Source organism: Lycorma delicatula, chromosome 10 (genome assembly GCF_047948215.1).
Source record: "Lycorma delicatula isolate Av1 chromosome 10, ASM4794821v1, whole genome shotgun sequence".
NCBI lineage: Eukaryota > Metazoa > Arthropoda > Insecta > Hemiptera > Fulgoridae > Lycorma > Lycorma delicatula.
The window spans coordinates 108,531,634-108,548,491 of record NC_134464.1 but is presented as its reverse complement, the minus strand read 5'-3'; the positions used below and the strand labels follow the sequence as shown (position 1 = coordinate 108,548,491).

At 31.0% G+C, this 16,858-nt stretch overlaps 1 long non-coding RNA gene across 1 annotated transcript in view; it reads left to right on the top strand.

Annotated features, from left to right (window-relative positions):
- Nucleotides 1–15,837, top strand: part of LOC142331077 (uncharacterized) — a 190,893-nt gene extending 175,056 nt beyond the window's left edge. Inside the window, exon 3 of the long non-coding RNA XR_012757882.1 lies at nt 15,673–15,837. This is a non-coding gene — a long non-coding RNA (uncharacterized LOC142331077). The remainder of the gene's footprint in view (nt 1–15,672) is intronic.
- Nucleotides 15,838–16,858: the final 1,021 nt, after the last annotated feature.

Here is a 16,858-nt window from a genome sequence, read left to right as displayed (position 1 = left end):
TGTCCCTCCAATATTAAAGCTACTATTCCAGGATGCCTTAGTATGTGGCCTATAAGTCTGTCTCTTCTTTTAACTATGTTTTTCCAAATGCTTCTTTCTTCATCTATTTGCCGCAATACCTCTTCATTTGTCACTTTATCCACCCATCTGATTTTTAACATTCTCCTATAGCACCACATTTCAAAAGCTTCTAATCTTTTCTTCTCAGATACTCCGATTGTCCAAGTTTCACTTCCATATAAAGCGACACTCCAAACATACACTTTCAAAAATCTTTTCCTGACATTTAAATTAATTTTTGATGTAAACAAATTATATTTCTTACTGAAGGCTCGTTAGCTTGTGCTATTCGGCATTTTGTATCGCTCCTGCTTCGTCCATCTTTAGTAATTCTACTTCCCAAACAACAAAATTCTTCTACCTCCATAATCTTTTCTCCTCCTATTTTCACATTCAGTGGTCCATCTTTGTTATTTCTACATTTCATTACTTTTGTTTTGCTCTTGTTTATTTTAATGCGTAGGGCTTCATCTATGCCGTTCATTGTTTCTTCTAAATCCTTTTTACTCTCGGCTAGAATTACTATATCATCAGCAAATCGTAGCATCTTTATCTTTTCACCTTGTACTGTTACTCCGAATCTAAAATATGACTAAAATATTGCTGAAATTGTAAGAAGATGTGGTATGCTAAATGGGTATGCTTGTCGTATGCTTAATATGTGCAATTTTTTTCACAAGCACTCTTTGTCGTATTCAGTAAATTTGAAGTTTTTCTTAACTTTTATGTGGAAAACTTTTTTTATTCCCTACTTAGCATCGGTGAAATCTGCCTTCCGGCGTGCCGAAAAGGATTTTTTTTTTTAATTATTCCTCATCCCCAAAAAATAATATATTTTGTTTTTTGGCTCCAACTCATTTAATTTTTATTATTAAACATCTTCTTTTTTTTTTGTGTCATAACTTAAAGGACTATTAAAATTAAAGTAGCTTTGGCTCCTATGTTATATCCTGAACCCAAAATGAGAAACTTTTTTTTATTACTTTCATAAAAATTGTTTTTTTAATATTTTTGAATAGTCTTTTAACTTATTTTTTCAGGGATTAATTCTTTATAAATAATTTTTTTTTAATTTTTCTCACAGAGTAAGGAACCTCCTAAATTTAAAAATTGTTTTATTCGAAATTTGGAATTTTGATGCTTAAATCTAATTTTGTTAATCATGCGTTTACCCGTAGCAGGGAAAAACATGGAATACTTTGCCAGCTTTTTTGTTTTGTTAGGTTTTATACCTATTCTTTTTATAATAATATAATTTTATACTAAAACTGTGAAAGAAAATATTGTATATATTTGAGCACGCGCTGTGTGTGTGTGTGTGTGTGTGTGTGTGTGTGTGTGTGTGTGTGTCTGTGTGTGTGTAAAACGAATTAAAAAGAAGAAGAAAAACGTTGGTAATTTTTTTTTTTTTTTACGAGAAAGTTTCTCTACTGACCCTAAGTTTCTTTCTAATAACAAAACAGTCGAAAATTTTTAAACAAAACTTAAATTGTCTAAATAAACGATTTCCATTTTTTATCATACTCATTGTTTAGGATTTAATTGAAAAATCTCTAAAAAATTAGTTGGAAAAGTTGTGTAAAAAAAAATAGAAAATAATCACGTTAGTAATATATCTATCTATTGCGATCTAGAAAAAACCTTGGCTCACGCTCTGTAGAAGTTTAATTACAAAATTTTATACGCATTTTTTACTTTTCCGTCTATAACGATGTATGGTATTTCAGCTATAATGAAAATATATATATATATAATCTGATGTAGAAACCATATGACTATCAAATTACTTAAAAACATTTTTAAAAGTACATAAAATTTTATTTCGCTAATAACTTTGTGTTTATATTTATATTTTTAATTGTTATTATTGAATTATTTATAGTAAAACATTATAACAATCGACGTTAATAATTATTTATAAATCATTATAATTAAATTAAAAAAAAAAAAGTTAAAAATAAAAGGAAATTAAGTAGGATTCGAACGGATGTGCCTTCCCCTTGTAAGATCCAACTATTCTAATTAAAACTTTTTTTTGCTATAACTCTGGAACCTATAAAGATAAGTACCACTTACGATGTATCGTTGAAAAGCTCTCAATGAGGGCTTATTGCTGCAGTTAAGAAAAAGTCCAAAATCGTAATTTTTTTGTTTGGATTTTGGGTTCTCTTATGATTCAGCCGATTGTAATCAAAAGGAGAAGTGGACAACTAGATGTTACAACAGTCCTAAAACCAATATTTCAACAATCTACGGCTAATCGTTTTTGATTTATGCAAGATACATACGTTGACGTATGATACTGTGTACAGACGTCACGCCGAAACTAGTCAAAATGGATTCACGGATGGTCAAAATGAGAATTTCCGTTGAAATTTGAAATTCGGGATTTTTCGCAATTACAATATTCCTTGTAGTTAAAAATTCTAAAAAAATGGTCTTTAAGTTTGTATCTTGTGGAGGAATTAAAAAAAAAGATTCATCAAAAAAAGATAAATTTAAATAAATTGTAAATAATCTGTGACAAAATGTTTTATTCCAATATTCGTTAGTCTGAAAAATTGAATGTTGTCAGATGGATGTTTGTGCTTATATATTATACATATGCATGTTGGCCTGCATTTGCTGTTATAACTCTGGGCCCGTTGACCAATTTTCTTCAAACTTGGTAGTTAGGGCTGCTACGTTCGAGGGAAAAGAATGTATTAAATTTTTGCAAAAATTGTTAAAATGGATAGAGTGTTTTGAACGAAATAGAATTTCAAATTTTTACTCGGGCACTTTAGAAAAAAAAGTTGAATTTCTGGTTTTATTATAATCATTATCAAACATTTTGATTTAATATTTATCTCCTCAAAAAATGATTTTATTTAGTTTTAGTTTATTGCTATATCTTGCTTCAGAAAAGGAGTGAATGCGAGTTTTTTAATCTATATTTTCTACATGAATAGGCTTTCAAACCACTATAAAAATGTTTTGCTCATCTCATTCCAATGGTCTGTCGTAACAAAAGTTAATTTTTTAAAATTTATTTTAAATCTAAATTCATCTTGTAAGTTAACCATTCCATTTAAAATGTAAAAATGTTAATTTTTTTTTGATAGCCTTATTCTTCAGTATTTCTTGAACAAAAAAAAATTGCGAAAAATGTTCACCCTTTGCTACAAAATCACAACTTTGGTTATTTAAAATTACGGCTGTATCTTTGTTTTTTAAACAAAAAAAAAATTTCTTTATTATCACCAGTTAGGAATTATTACGAATTAATTAATTTTAACCGAATGCTTTCCTTTTAGTATGGGAGTCCCAAAATAGAAAAAAAATAATTTTTCAAAAACAAAAAAACACCGTTAAACTTTCCTTAAATCCTTGACTAGTATAGCAGTAATCATTATTTTTTGAGAGTGCATGAACAGTTCTTTGCAGTATGGGAATATATGCATTTATAATTTTTTAGCTTAAATTTTTCAAATAATTTTCATCGTGGATAAATACTTTGAATATCAGAGTAATATCTATTTATATTATTATTGTACTGTAACAATTATAACGATAAAATATTTTGTAATTGTATCGATTAAAAATTTAGTTTTTTAAAATTAAATATTAAAATTTTAATAACAAATTACGTATTTGTAATTTCTCCTTTTTTATACTCCTCAATTTGTTAAGATTACAAGCGTACTGAATATCAAGTAAAAAATCCTATTACAATTACTTATTTAAAAAGGTATTTATTTTTATTACTTTTGTTATTTAGATCAATTGTTAACTGTATCAAAAAAAAAGTGTTAATTATATTTACAAAAACTTTCACCAACCTTAATTTTTAATTTAATCTTTTTTTTTCAATTCATCCATGTATTTGTTTAAATGTAAATACCTGTGATATAGTCGTACTGTGGGAAAGGAAAACAAAGTTAAAGAAATATTTGTTTTAAATTCATATATACTGTAATACAGCGCATAAGTCACAACTCACGGTTTTTTATTTTGTTATAACTGTAGGCTAAATTGTTTTAACTAATTATAATAATGAATAAATAAATAAATTTTATTCTACCAGAGAATAGTTGACTATATGATGAAATTTAAATGCAGGTGTTCAATATTAAATACTTGTTTTAATAAATAATTGTACTTCGTTGTAGTTAAGTAAAATGCTTAGTTTTTAATACTAAAACTGCTTAGTACGATAGTACAAACAATTTATCATTACAGTAGCTATTATTTCTTATGCTTAGATATAATCTCTGTTAAAATACTACAATCGCTTTACACAATCCTTATATACACGAATTTGTAATTACTCGAAATAACAATTAATTTTGAATATAGTGCTTCTGGGTATGTTGAATTGAAGCCGGTTTTAGTTTATCGTTAATTAAAAGTACATGCAACGTAAGTTCACGTGAATTAGAGTTTTCCCGTTTAATAGAAATCAATAAGTGTTAAACCTTAGCAAAGATGGTTGAAGAAGATCATGAAGCGATTAAGAAAATTGCTGATTTGGTCTCGCAGCATAATTTGTAGATTATGAAATAATTTTTGGATGTGTTCCAGTGAGAACGATACCAGTATATACAAGATTTTTTTGAAAAATAAAAACAGGAGAAAGTTTTTACAATAAAAATAATAATGAGAGTTCAGCTTACCGACAAGTATAAAATGTTTAAATCTATTCAAGCGCTTTGAGACCTTTGTCCATCCTCAGGAATATTCCCTTGATTAATTATAAAGACGTTATACAACTTTTGATTTAAAATGAGATAAAATAATCTAAAATTTTATATCCATAACAATTAATTGTCATTAATTAATAGAGACCGGATTTTATTCAACATAAAACATGCATGTAAAATGCTTAAAATATGCATAAAAAGTATCAATATATGCAACTTTAAATAATAATAAAAGTAATAATATTTAGTGCCCTGAGTAGATAATCCCCACGTCCGGAACACAACATCTACGTTCCACGTCCAGGGCGGCAACAGCTGTACCTTCGTACATTACATATAGCTGGCTAACGGGGTTCCGAGTAAATTCCTCGGTTATGCTTTGTTAAGTTGTTGTTTGCCGTGATCTTCTTAACTGTACTGAAGAAGAAATAGTGCAGGAAATGTCTAGTCAGGGAGTGACACATTGTCGTAGACTTACTATGAGACGAAATGGTGAGATTCTTCCTTCGGCCTCTCATGTTTTGACATTCAATAGGCCAAATCTTCCTGAAAAGGTACGAGCTGGCATCCATCGGCTTGATGTACGGGCATTTATTCCGCAGCCGATGAGATGTTTTAAGTGTCAACGTTTCGGACACACTGCAGCTAGATGTGAAGCGCAGGAAATTTGTATATGCGGAATGAAGATACATGAGGGCGATCCATGTAAAGACCCTCCAGTCTGCATTAATTGTAAAGGGCACCATAACTGTCGATCTAGGAACTGCCCAGTATACAAATCAGAAACAGCCATTCAGGAAGTTAAAACGCTTCAAAAAGTCAACTACCCTGAAGCGAAGAAGATTGTAAACCTACGTATACCTAGACCATCGACTACATACGCAGAAGCAGCTGCTGCTCCCCCCACACCTAAAATCAACGTGGAGCAGTTGCTTAATACGATGGCACCAAGTCTCGCGACAATGATAGAAAGAATCATTGATTCCAAGATCGAGTCGACTCATCAGAAACAACAAAGTAAACATGAGGAGGCTCATTCCCGGACTGACGTCGCTGACAGAAGACCCGTACCAGCGCAGTTTAAAAAACCGGCAAAATCTTCGATTATATCTCCATCAATAGACGTAATGAAGAAAAATCTTGATTTATCCGACAAAGATCAAAAGATCACCCCAATGACGAGTCATATAGCTAAGGATACTGTGACAAGAGTACAGGAAAAATCTGCGTCAACCAAAATGGAGGTGCAAGTAACTATCGAAAAAGCACCAGACACAGACGATAATAAAACTGTACGTACAAAGGCCCCAAAAGCTCAGAGAACAACTGTGACGAGAGCACCTGTATCAGCCGGTCCAAGCACAGCCTTAGATATTGAATCAAGTTCATCAGCCGCCGAAAGTGCATCGGTTGCAAGTTTAGATTCAATTGCAACGATGCTCACAGCACCATTGAAACTTTCATCACCTGATGTAAGCCGGCGAACGTCATTGGCGTCAGAAAGAGAAGACGACGCCATGTCCCAAGCCTCAGACACACTGTCGTCGGAAGTTGAGGCCGTTCGCAGAATGGAAAAACGGAGCAAAAAAGGATGGCCGAAAGGAAAGCCTAGGCGGTAATTTGTTGGATTTTAAATTAGAAGATTGTGAAATTTTGAACACTTATTTTCTTCATGGAAATACGAATTAACGATCCTTTTTTATTTTTTTTTCGAAGTCGGATGGGGCTAATGACCAAAGTAGTCGATGCCCCTAAAAACCTCAAAAAAAAAAAAAAAAAATTAAATAAAAAAAAATAATAATATTTAGTTTTTTTATTTCAAAATCAGCATACCATTAGTAAGTAGTTGAATAACGTATTGATAAATTCGATAATTAAAAATTATTTAACATTTTGTTACTTTTGTAAACATAAAAAATCAGAGATACTGTTCCGCCGCTGCTAAGTGCGCTCTAAGGGCCTAGCGTCTAATAGGTTTGGCCGACTACAACGTAAGATTTCAGTTATTAACAAAGTACCCTATCGAAAAATATTGTAAATATAGCGAAAATACACATCATTACTAGATTTTAAGGAAAATATGCAATAACTGGTTAGAATGGCCTTAATATGTAAATGCATATAATCCGGTCTCTAGTCATTAATCACAATCATGATAATTAATCACATCCATAACAATTAATAATAGATAATAAAAATAGTAATTTATTTTTCAAATGTGTATGTTGCTTAATAAGTGATCAATAACCAACCCCTCCCCACTGTTCAATGAGATGAGAATGATATATATCATGTAAATGAGGATAAATCTTGTACAGATTCAGGTCAACCATTCCTGAGACGTGTCGCTTATTGAAACCCAACTACCAAGGTATTCCGGTATCCATTGTCTAGTTTTAAAATTCGTATAAAAGTAACTAACCTTTATTAGGATTTGAACTTCAGAACCTTCAACTTCGAAAATCATCTGTTGAACGACTGATTTGCGACGATGAGTTAACTACTACAATAGCCCGGTAGCGGATAATTATTATGATGACATAATATTACAAAAACGGCAATCTATAATCTAACGGGTTATAATTGGAGGAATTGTCTCCTATGAAAAACTTCTTGCGCAATGAAAAAGAAAATATAAAACAAAAAACTATAGTTTGAATTTTCAAATCTGGTGGTAATGAATCGTAGATCGATTCAACCTTACTTACTGTTGTACAATTTAAAATTATTTTAGGTTAGAATGGTGTAATATTATATTTTATTTTATTATAATATACATTTAAATAAATTTAAAATATGAATACACAGGGAATAAGTACATAAAAAGTATGAAAATACAATTTCAACTTATAATTGGAAGAAAACTTAAATTTAAGACTCTGTCTAAACACTTGAAAACTTCTCTACAATATGGTTGTACCCTTTTTTAATTATTAGCAGTTTAATATTATTGTTTAGTTAATTTTCTGTTTACTAATATTAATTTAAAAATTATGTCATTCAAAGTTCTGTCTATCTACTGAGAAAAGTATCCCGAGATCTTCCATCATACATGGTAAAAAAAATAAGGACGTTACAACAAAATAAAGGGCCATTGTTCTTTTAGGTAAATTTCATAAGAAAGCTACTTATTGTAATGGGTACCATGATTCGACTTCCGGAAAATTTGTACATATCTTTGCGTTTCATATCCCTCAGACCCCCAAAACCACCAGCTAAAAAGTATATACACATTTTATATATCTATATATATTTCACTTTCTTGTGGACACGATAACTGCCGTAATTTTGCTCCAATCACTTTCAAATTGATACGTAAGATATAACTGCCCAAAATCTCGGTCGAGTTCGTTAATGGGCAAAATCGAAACATACGGGTGAAATGAGGGGTGGCTTTTTCGAATAAACAAAATATCGCTGTAACTTTTTTATTAACTAAAATAATAAATTCGTTTAAATTTCCTACTGTTCTTTGGATAAGGCTTTAAAACTTATCTAGGTAAAGTTTTTTGAAAATCCCAACCATTGGCCAAGTGGATAGGAAAAAATGGGGTTTTAAAAACAAAACAAATCATACTTCCATTAATAGGCACAGTATCGAATCGGTTTAAAGTGGTCGTTAGTCCTCTAAACATTACCTATTTGAAACAATTTTTGATATGACCAACCCTTACGGCAAGGGATGACCAAAATTTTTTTGGCATTGTAATAAGATTGGGCTTGTCGTTTGCTAAACATGTGAAATTTTTTCACATGTAACCATTGGCGTATTGAGTAAATTTGAAGTTTTTCTTAGCTTTACGTTGGAAATCTTTTTTATCCGCTACTTAGCAACGGTGAAATCTTCCTCCGCCTTCCGGCTTGCTGAAAGGATTTTTTTTTTGTTTTGAATAATTTATTGTAGTAAATAATAAAAATTTGATAGTTGGAAAAAAATGATAAAAACACTGAACGTATTTTATTGGATTTAGTTAGTTGTCTACTGTTTTATATTGGTACTGAATTAGAGGAGATTAATCCAGTACTTGTATTTTCTTTAATGTCCTGTACTTAATGTCGCTCCGACAATAGATCATTCATTCTTCTCGGTTGTGATTTACCGATGTGTATATTTTTAGCGTAATCTTTTTTTTATTTTTTAATTAATCGCTGAATCGGACAGGGAGCAGTAAATATCTGTCTCTGACTAGTAGCTTATGGTCGTTGCTGTTGGTCACTGTCGTCTCGTTCATTTCTTGGAAAGGTTTATACCATTTGTTTGCTTGCTATGCACTGTACAATACTGTATGTTTTTTATGCTTGAAGACAACGACGACGACGTTACTGAAATAACAACGTACTTTTAACGTTATTCCATACCTGATGCAAGTAAAATATAAGTGAATGACTTTACGTGTATCTTCCTCTCTCTTACTCTCGCATAGTCTCTATCTTACCTATCTATCTTTGTGTCTGTCAACATGAACTTTATTATTTATAAAACATAGTTGAAACATTTACGAGCTGTAGACATAAAAAAAATCAGAAATTTTATACTATATCAATAAAATCATTATTAGTAACGCTAAATCATATAATTATTTATTATTCTTTCGTGGGAAATTATACAAAAATTTAACTATAGATTTTGAAAATTTGTGTAAAAACCTTTATTTCGCACGTCGTTGATCGTATGTTCATCATTCTGTAGCCATATAATTTTTTTCTCATTAAGAAATTTATTTAAAAATAATAACTATTAAATTGAAATAAGTGGTTTGTGTCTTGTTTCTTAAAAAAAAAAAAACAGTGTAACCACGCTATAACGCGGTTATCGGGGGACTTACGTGACACCCGCGTTTTCGGCTAACCGCGTTATTTCGAGAAGTAAATTTTAAATCACAACATGGATCAATTAAAAAAAACTCAAGCAATAATGGTTTAATAGAAAAAGCCAAAACAGTATAATGTTTATTTAGTTAAGTGCGGAAGATACGATATTTTTTTTTGTTGAATGTAAATTATTTGTTTAAAATAAGAAGTTATTGTTTTTTTTCGCAATTGTATGTCCTTCTTTATAATATATGACCTTACACTTTGTAAATATAATAAATGACGATCATCAGTATCACTTTGTTGCTCCATCCATGTTATTGCACTATTTATATTTTCCAGAACGTCTTTTATTGAGGGTGTAGACATATCCGTAACAGCGACCTTGGCAACACCTTCCCCTTTTTCTCCGACAAATCATCGTTAAGTTGTAGAACGGAGTTTAAAATCTCTTCGTCGGTCATGTAATGGACACGGGTGTTTGATTGTCTTCTTAAACCTGCTCATTGAGATTCGGACAATTCTTGTCCGGTTGAATTTGAAAATTCCAGTGCGTGTTCGTTAGTAAAAATATGAACATTTCCTGTTTCTATGCCTTCTGTATTACGCTGTGACAATTCTGACCGACAATATTTAATAGTAATAAAATTTACGTTACTCAGCTATACCAAAGCTGTATACAACACGTTTAAATGACACAGTTTTAAGAAATCCTGTTACTTGTAATTCTGAGTTAAGAAAGCGGTCAGTCGCTCTCGTCGGTAATAACCTTTAGATGCCTGAATAACTCCTTGATCTAATGGTTGGATGAAAGATGTGAATCTCGGATAAAAACATTGCGATTATTTTATTACCGTATGCTGTGCCTTGTACAGATATCACATTGATGGTCGTATCGCTGTTACTAGAAATGAGTCGTGTGTAGTATATCATAAGAATTTCTCCTATTACTGTACTAGAATCGTAGTTTAGTTTTATTGAATTATGTTTTAGGGATTCCCCGAGGCTCTTTTTTCCAAGGCTTTAAAATTGGTCAAGACTAATCGACAGATGTTATATTAGAAGCGTATTGTTAAGAATTTCAAAGGATTTATGGTGGGTTTTACACCGATATCGAATACAGTGGTAGATTTCTTTATCCTATTTTATTTTTTCAGATATTTTTTGTGGGACAGGTTATAATCCGCGTTATATCGTATCCGCAGTATATCGAGCCTCGTTATAGCGGGGATGTATTAAGGTTTACTTTGTTATCTATTAATGGTGTAAAAATGTGAGTAACACTGTAACCATCAATATCTAAAATCGTATCTTAACAGGGTAAGGTCTAAATAAGTTCTACGGTTTCATGTGATCAACGAATTTCAAGAATTAAATGAGGTTTGAGATTAACAAAAGATTAACACTTTTTTTTGTTTAGCTTCCAGGACCACTCTTAGCTAATGCTTTAGAGGATGAGAGATGAAATGGCGATTTTGTAATGTGTGAAATTGCCATACCTACCGGGATTCGAATCCGAGACGTCCGAATGAAAGGCGGAGACGCTACCAATCGCGCAATGACAGCCGGCAAATTATTACCACTGACCACAAAAGTACATTTTGTAGTATATGTTGACGGTGTACATATCCAGCTTATAAAGGAGGATAATATTATCAAGAGAGCTTATCGTTTGGGAATTTTTTTATAAAAATGGTTATTTCGAAATTGAATGGATAATGATTCAATTACGTAGTGATTACACTAGAAACCCGAATTAAGATTAATTTTTTTAGGATCAGGATAGGAAATTGTCTTTGCATCCAAAGGTACGAGTATGTAAGAAGAATCATTTTTATCCCATCAGACGAATTCTAAGACTGCAGTCATTCTATTAGTTAACGGAAATTAATGGACAGTGAAGAACAGACGATACATCTTAGAGGAGGGTCTCAAAACGAGACAAACCTATCCACCTGATTGCTTTAAGACAGGTATATTTAAGTAATGGATACATAATCCTTTTACAATCAATCTTTTTGGAGATCAGGGTATTTCCCTTAAGTTCGAGAGCTTAGACTTCTAAGGAGCAACGACTTAAATTAAACTAATGTTTTTAAGTTCTGTATTTTAGAAGATATTTAAAAGCTAAGTTTTATTATATATGAACACTGTGCTTATTGTGCCTGGCTAATCCCACAATGGAAGCAACCCTATTCATGAGAATTCAGTCCTGTCTCAGAATGGACCTACCATCATCTGGTCTGGTCTAACCCACCGGGTCGGTCTAGCGGTTAAACTCGTAATCGCAAATCAGCTGATTTCAAAGTCGAAAGTTCTAAGGTTCAAATCCTAGTAAAGGCAGTTACTCTTATACGGATTTAAATACTAGATCGTGGATACCGGTGTTCTTTGGCGGTTGGGCTTCAATTAACCACACATCTCAGGAATGGTCGAACTGAGACTGTACAAGACTACACTTCAATTATATTCATTCATATCATCCTCTGAAGAATACCGTATGGTAGTTCTGGAGGCTAAAAAAAAAAAGAGAGAGCATCATCTGGTGTAAATAAAAATAATTCAAATTTGGAAAAAAGATTAGCGATTGAAAAAAGTACTTTCAATGCTAAGATAGAGAACTATCTATTTACAGAGGAGCCATAGATCGGAACAATGATTTTGTAGATTTAAAGTGATCTACAGGCAGAAGGTTTTCATCTTATCCACAAACGTTCAGAGTAGTTTTACCTAGGATGGTAGGAATACGTTAACGATAGTTGATTTTGCTTTTACTAGCTCAAATTCATTTTACAATAAATCTATTTTCTCTACTCACTAAAGTCTTCATAGAACAGGCTTTGATTTCTTTGAGAAAAGTCGTCTTCTATTTCCTCAATAAAATATCGTGAAATTGTTTAACTGAAAGCGATGAACTCTGCATTGAGATTCAAACTGAGAATTTTATACACATTAGATTTAATGCAACCAAATTACACTTAGAGAGAGAAAAAATGTTACCTGGACTTTTATAAGTGGAAATGGTAAAGGGGCTTATAATAAACGTAAAAAAAATAAATGCGTCAGCGGCGGTTGTGGAGGGGAGATTTGGGGAATTGGGGTGAAAAAAAAAAATTGTCCAATACATAAGTTGTAGTTTTTTGCATGATCTACAACTTTTTTAAAGGTCACTTTTTTAACATAACCTCAAAATTTCGGAGAAAAATGTGAAAAATTTTTTTTTCTTCGTTTTTTTATTTTTCATTTGTACAAAAATAATTTAATTTTGACGAAACGTAGTGAAAGTATATCTTTCTGTGTCTTAAATAACCACAAATTTTTTTGCCGGAAATTTTTTCAAACTTTTGCCGGAAATCGCAATAATATCATTTTTCACTCCCTTTTCAACCTTTCACCACCATTGCTCACGCATTTATTTTTTTACGTGTATTATAATCTCCTTTACATTTCCACTTATAAAAGCCCGGTTAATATCCCCCCCCCCTCTAAATGTGTTATTTCGATCGGTCTAATTATAATAATGTTTAATTTTTTTTATAAAAATATTAGCTAGCATTATTTTATTCCGTTTTTATAGAAATTTTAAATTCAAGTCATTACCTTGCAACAAACTATAGCTCAATTGACGAGTTCAACTGATGGCCTTTTCAGGCTCAGAACAAACTATTCCTGAGACAGTGAGTATTGGAAACTAATATAAAAATCGTACAGTGAATATAGATTTGTAAATCTAATTAAAATTATTCTTTAAATCGATTTAAATCTGTGCTTTTTGGTACAAGGAAATAATAAAAAATAAAAAAATAAAAAATTTTTTGAGGTAATTTCGTGAATGATTATTTAGATATTTGATAGCCGATCGGATATTGGCAACAAGGAAGTTATATTAGGGTATACGAAATTAACACGAATAAAACACAGCTTTAAGGTCACCAGCCATGATTGTGTGGTTGGTCTTTAATAATTATTACTCTGTATTAAACTTTTAACTGTTATGGCAATGGTATGGTGCAAGTAAGTAACCAAACGAGAAAACATATGGTATTTATAATATAGTACATTATTAAACTACCACATTCTCTCTATCTGGATGCAGTTGAGCATCCTGCCTTGTCGTGTTGCATCCTTAATGGTAAAACAACATCACATCCACAACAGCAACAACGAAGACTTAGCCGGATCAATCACGTCTTCCTCCATACCTGCTTTCCTTCTTTCTTTCTTCCTTTATTTTAACCTTTCCTCTATTATTCTTTCTTCATCCGTAAACTAGCTACTCTCATTATTTTTCCTCTCGTTTCGTATTTTCTCTCTGTAAAACACCGACTATATTTTTATCATTCTCTCTCTTTCACTTGCTCACTAATCGCTCAAATCATTCTCTCTCTTTTTTTTAAAATTTTTATCTCGCTTTATTTATTTCTCCCTCTTTATATTTTTCTCACGCATTCACTTACTCTCTATTACTAACTCGAACAGTCATTAGCTACCACTTTTTCCTAGTTTCTCTTTCTGTACTCTTTCTTTCTGTTATTTTTTTTACGTTTTGTTTTTATCTGTAAAATTTTATTTCTTAGTCTTATTGTTGTGTATTTGTGTGCGCTCACTCGCGCTTGAAATTTTTATCTTTTTTTTAATTTTATTCTTAATCGTTTTGTTATTTAAGTACTATAGTGGTATACTCCTTAAACAATTCGTTTTATTAATTTAACGTTATATAAAAGATGAGTTAATTTTAAGATATTATTTAAATAGAAGGAAAGGGATAAGATGTCATTACTGGAAATGAGAAGTCATCTGATAAAATAGGAGAAGTTGAAAGGAAGGTTTTCCACTATGTTGATAACCTAAGCTTTCAAAAGTCGAAATAAGCCATGCATTTATAAAAGCTTACGTTTTTGTATAAGTTTTACAATTGCACAGCAATGAAAAGGGTAATATGTGCTTATATTTGTAGTATAAACGTGATTACATTATTCGTTATAAATATAAACCCTTTCATAAAAAGTAAAGAAAAAGAGGGATGCTATTGATGAGGATATTATGTGAAGGGATAAGGAGTTATGATTTTTTCTATAGCACTCATTATTAATATACAGTTCTCCGGAAAGTCTAGAAACGGCTTAACTATAAAAAAACTGAGTGTGACTACGCTACCAGAATAAATGTGGTTGATTACTGTATAAAGGAAACTACTTTAAGTTGTGTTTCAGATTATTGGCGGCCATCTTGGATCTGCCGTATTGAATTCAATTTTATTGTTTTAAATGACGTGATGGTCATATTACACGTGATTTCAATGTAAATTTGAACGGGAAAACCTTTCGTGAAACCTCACATCGATAGTTTCATCCGTGTTTTAGATACTGACCATTAAAGTGACCAGATCGGAGTAAAACGGCCTTCCCCAACCACCAATCAAGATAAATATTTTTACTAGAAAAGGGGGTAATTACACATCAAGTAAAATTTTAGTTTCATGCTGGAACTATTCTGCAAACCGTTTTCTTAATTTTTTTTGGTCGTTACTTAATTATTCGATATTTAATCATTATGATATTAGATAACGAAATTGCTAACAAAATTAAAAACAGCTGATTCATCGTAATGATAAATTAAATTAACGATTTGCAGAATCGTTTCCAGCAAGAAATTGCAATGTTACATGATGTGTAATTGCCACCCTTTCTACTAAAAATAGTTATCATGAATGGTGGTTGAGGACGGCCGTTTTACCCCGATATGGACACTTTAACGGTCAGTATCTAAAACACGAATGAAGCTATCGGTGCGGGGTTTTCACTAGAGTTTTCCCCGTTCAAATCTACGTTGAAATCATGTCAAATATGATCATTATGTCATTTAAATAATAAAGTTGAATTCTATACAGCGGATCAAGATGGCCGACAATAATTTCAATCACAACTTAAGAGTAGTTTCTTTTATACAGTAATCAATTACAGTTATTCTAGTAACGTAGTCACCAGAATTGATAATTCTGGTGAATTATCTGAATTCTGGTAGCGTAGTCATCAGTTTTCTATAATTAAGCCGTTTCCAGAATTTCCGGATACTATAGATATATGTATTATTAATTTTTGTATTTTGTTTTTTCCAGAAAAAAAATGGTTGATATAACTCATTTAAACTGCATCAAATTCAATGTTAACACCTTAGGATATTTGCAATATAGAAAACTGCTTCTGGTTTTATTATACATGTGAAATAACTGTAATCAATACTATTATAATATTGGTGGAAGTGTTATAATAAATTGTGTTACGCGAGTGGATTAATGATTTATACATTTTCTAACGAAAGTACAGTTTCCTTTTTCCTTTTTTTTTTGTTTGTTTCGTGTCAAGTGAATTGGAAAAAAAATGTCAAGTGCTTGATTAAATTTATTGAGGACAATACTGTAAGTATTATATTTATTCTATTTATATTTATTTATTTACATATGGTTAAAAGAAAAAATGTTATAGTTTGTATAATGTTGCTATGACATGATTGGGGCATGATTGCCTCTACCCCCACCACTCAACTTAGATCCCCTCTTCAAAACTCAGTATTTTACTTCTCATTTGAAAAACATATATTTATTAGTTTACTATTTCTTTATAATATCTATTTTTATGTCATTTCTATTGATCAAAAATAGTGAACCACATTTTAATGTTAGGAAATAATATGCAATTTTTTTATTATTTTAATATTAATATTATTAAATAGCAGTACTTTTCCACATCCACGCGTACCCTTTTTAGGGATAAGCAAGCTATAGTTAGGTTAAAATATAATATCAAAATATAATTTTGCTTGTATTTAATTATATATCAGTTAAACCTTTAATGATGTAATTGTTGTGGAATGCGGTAGGTCAACAGTTATTGGTTGTTTACAGTTAATATAATTCTTGTTCTATCTGTATTTAGTCCAGCGACTTGTTTAAATACAGTCCGTTTTGATTAGTTGTACTTCCTCTCTTCTATAGAACAAAATTTACAATTTTTTTTTTTTTACAAAAAAATATATTAATAATAAAGTTATAAAAATAAAAACATAGTAAGTGTGTGATGTAAAAGTAGTTGATTTATTTTCTGTTTAAAGATTTATTAATAGATATACATTTCGCTGAAAATTAAATTGATATAGACTATAGACATTTTTTAATTTTTGTCCTGATTTTTCAAGATTTTTTAAAATTATTAATTTAATATCTGACTATCACGTGTATAAACAAGAACATTTTGAACATTACATAATATGAAATCTTCACTTAGTTCGCTCATTATTTTGTACGA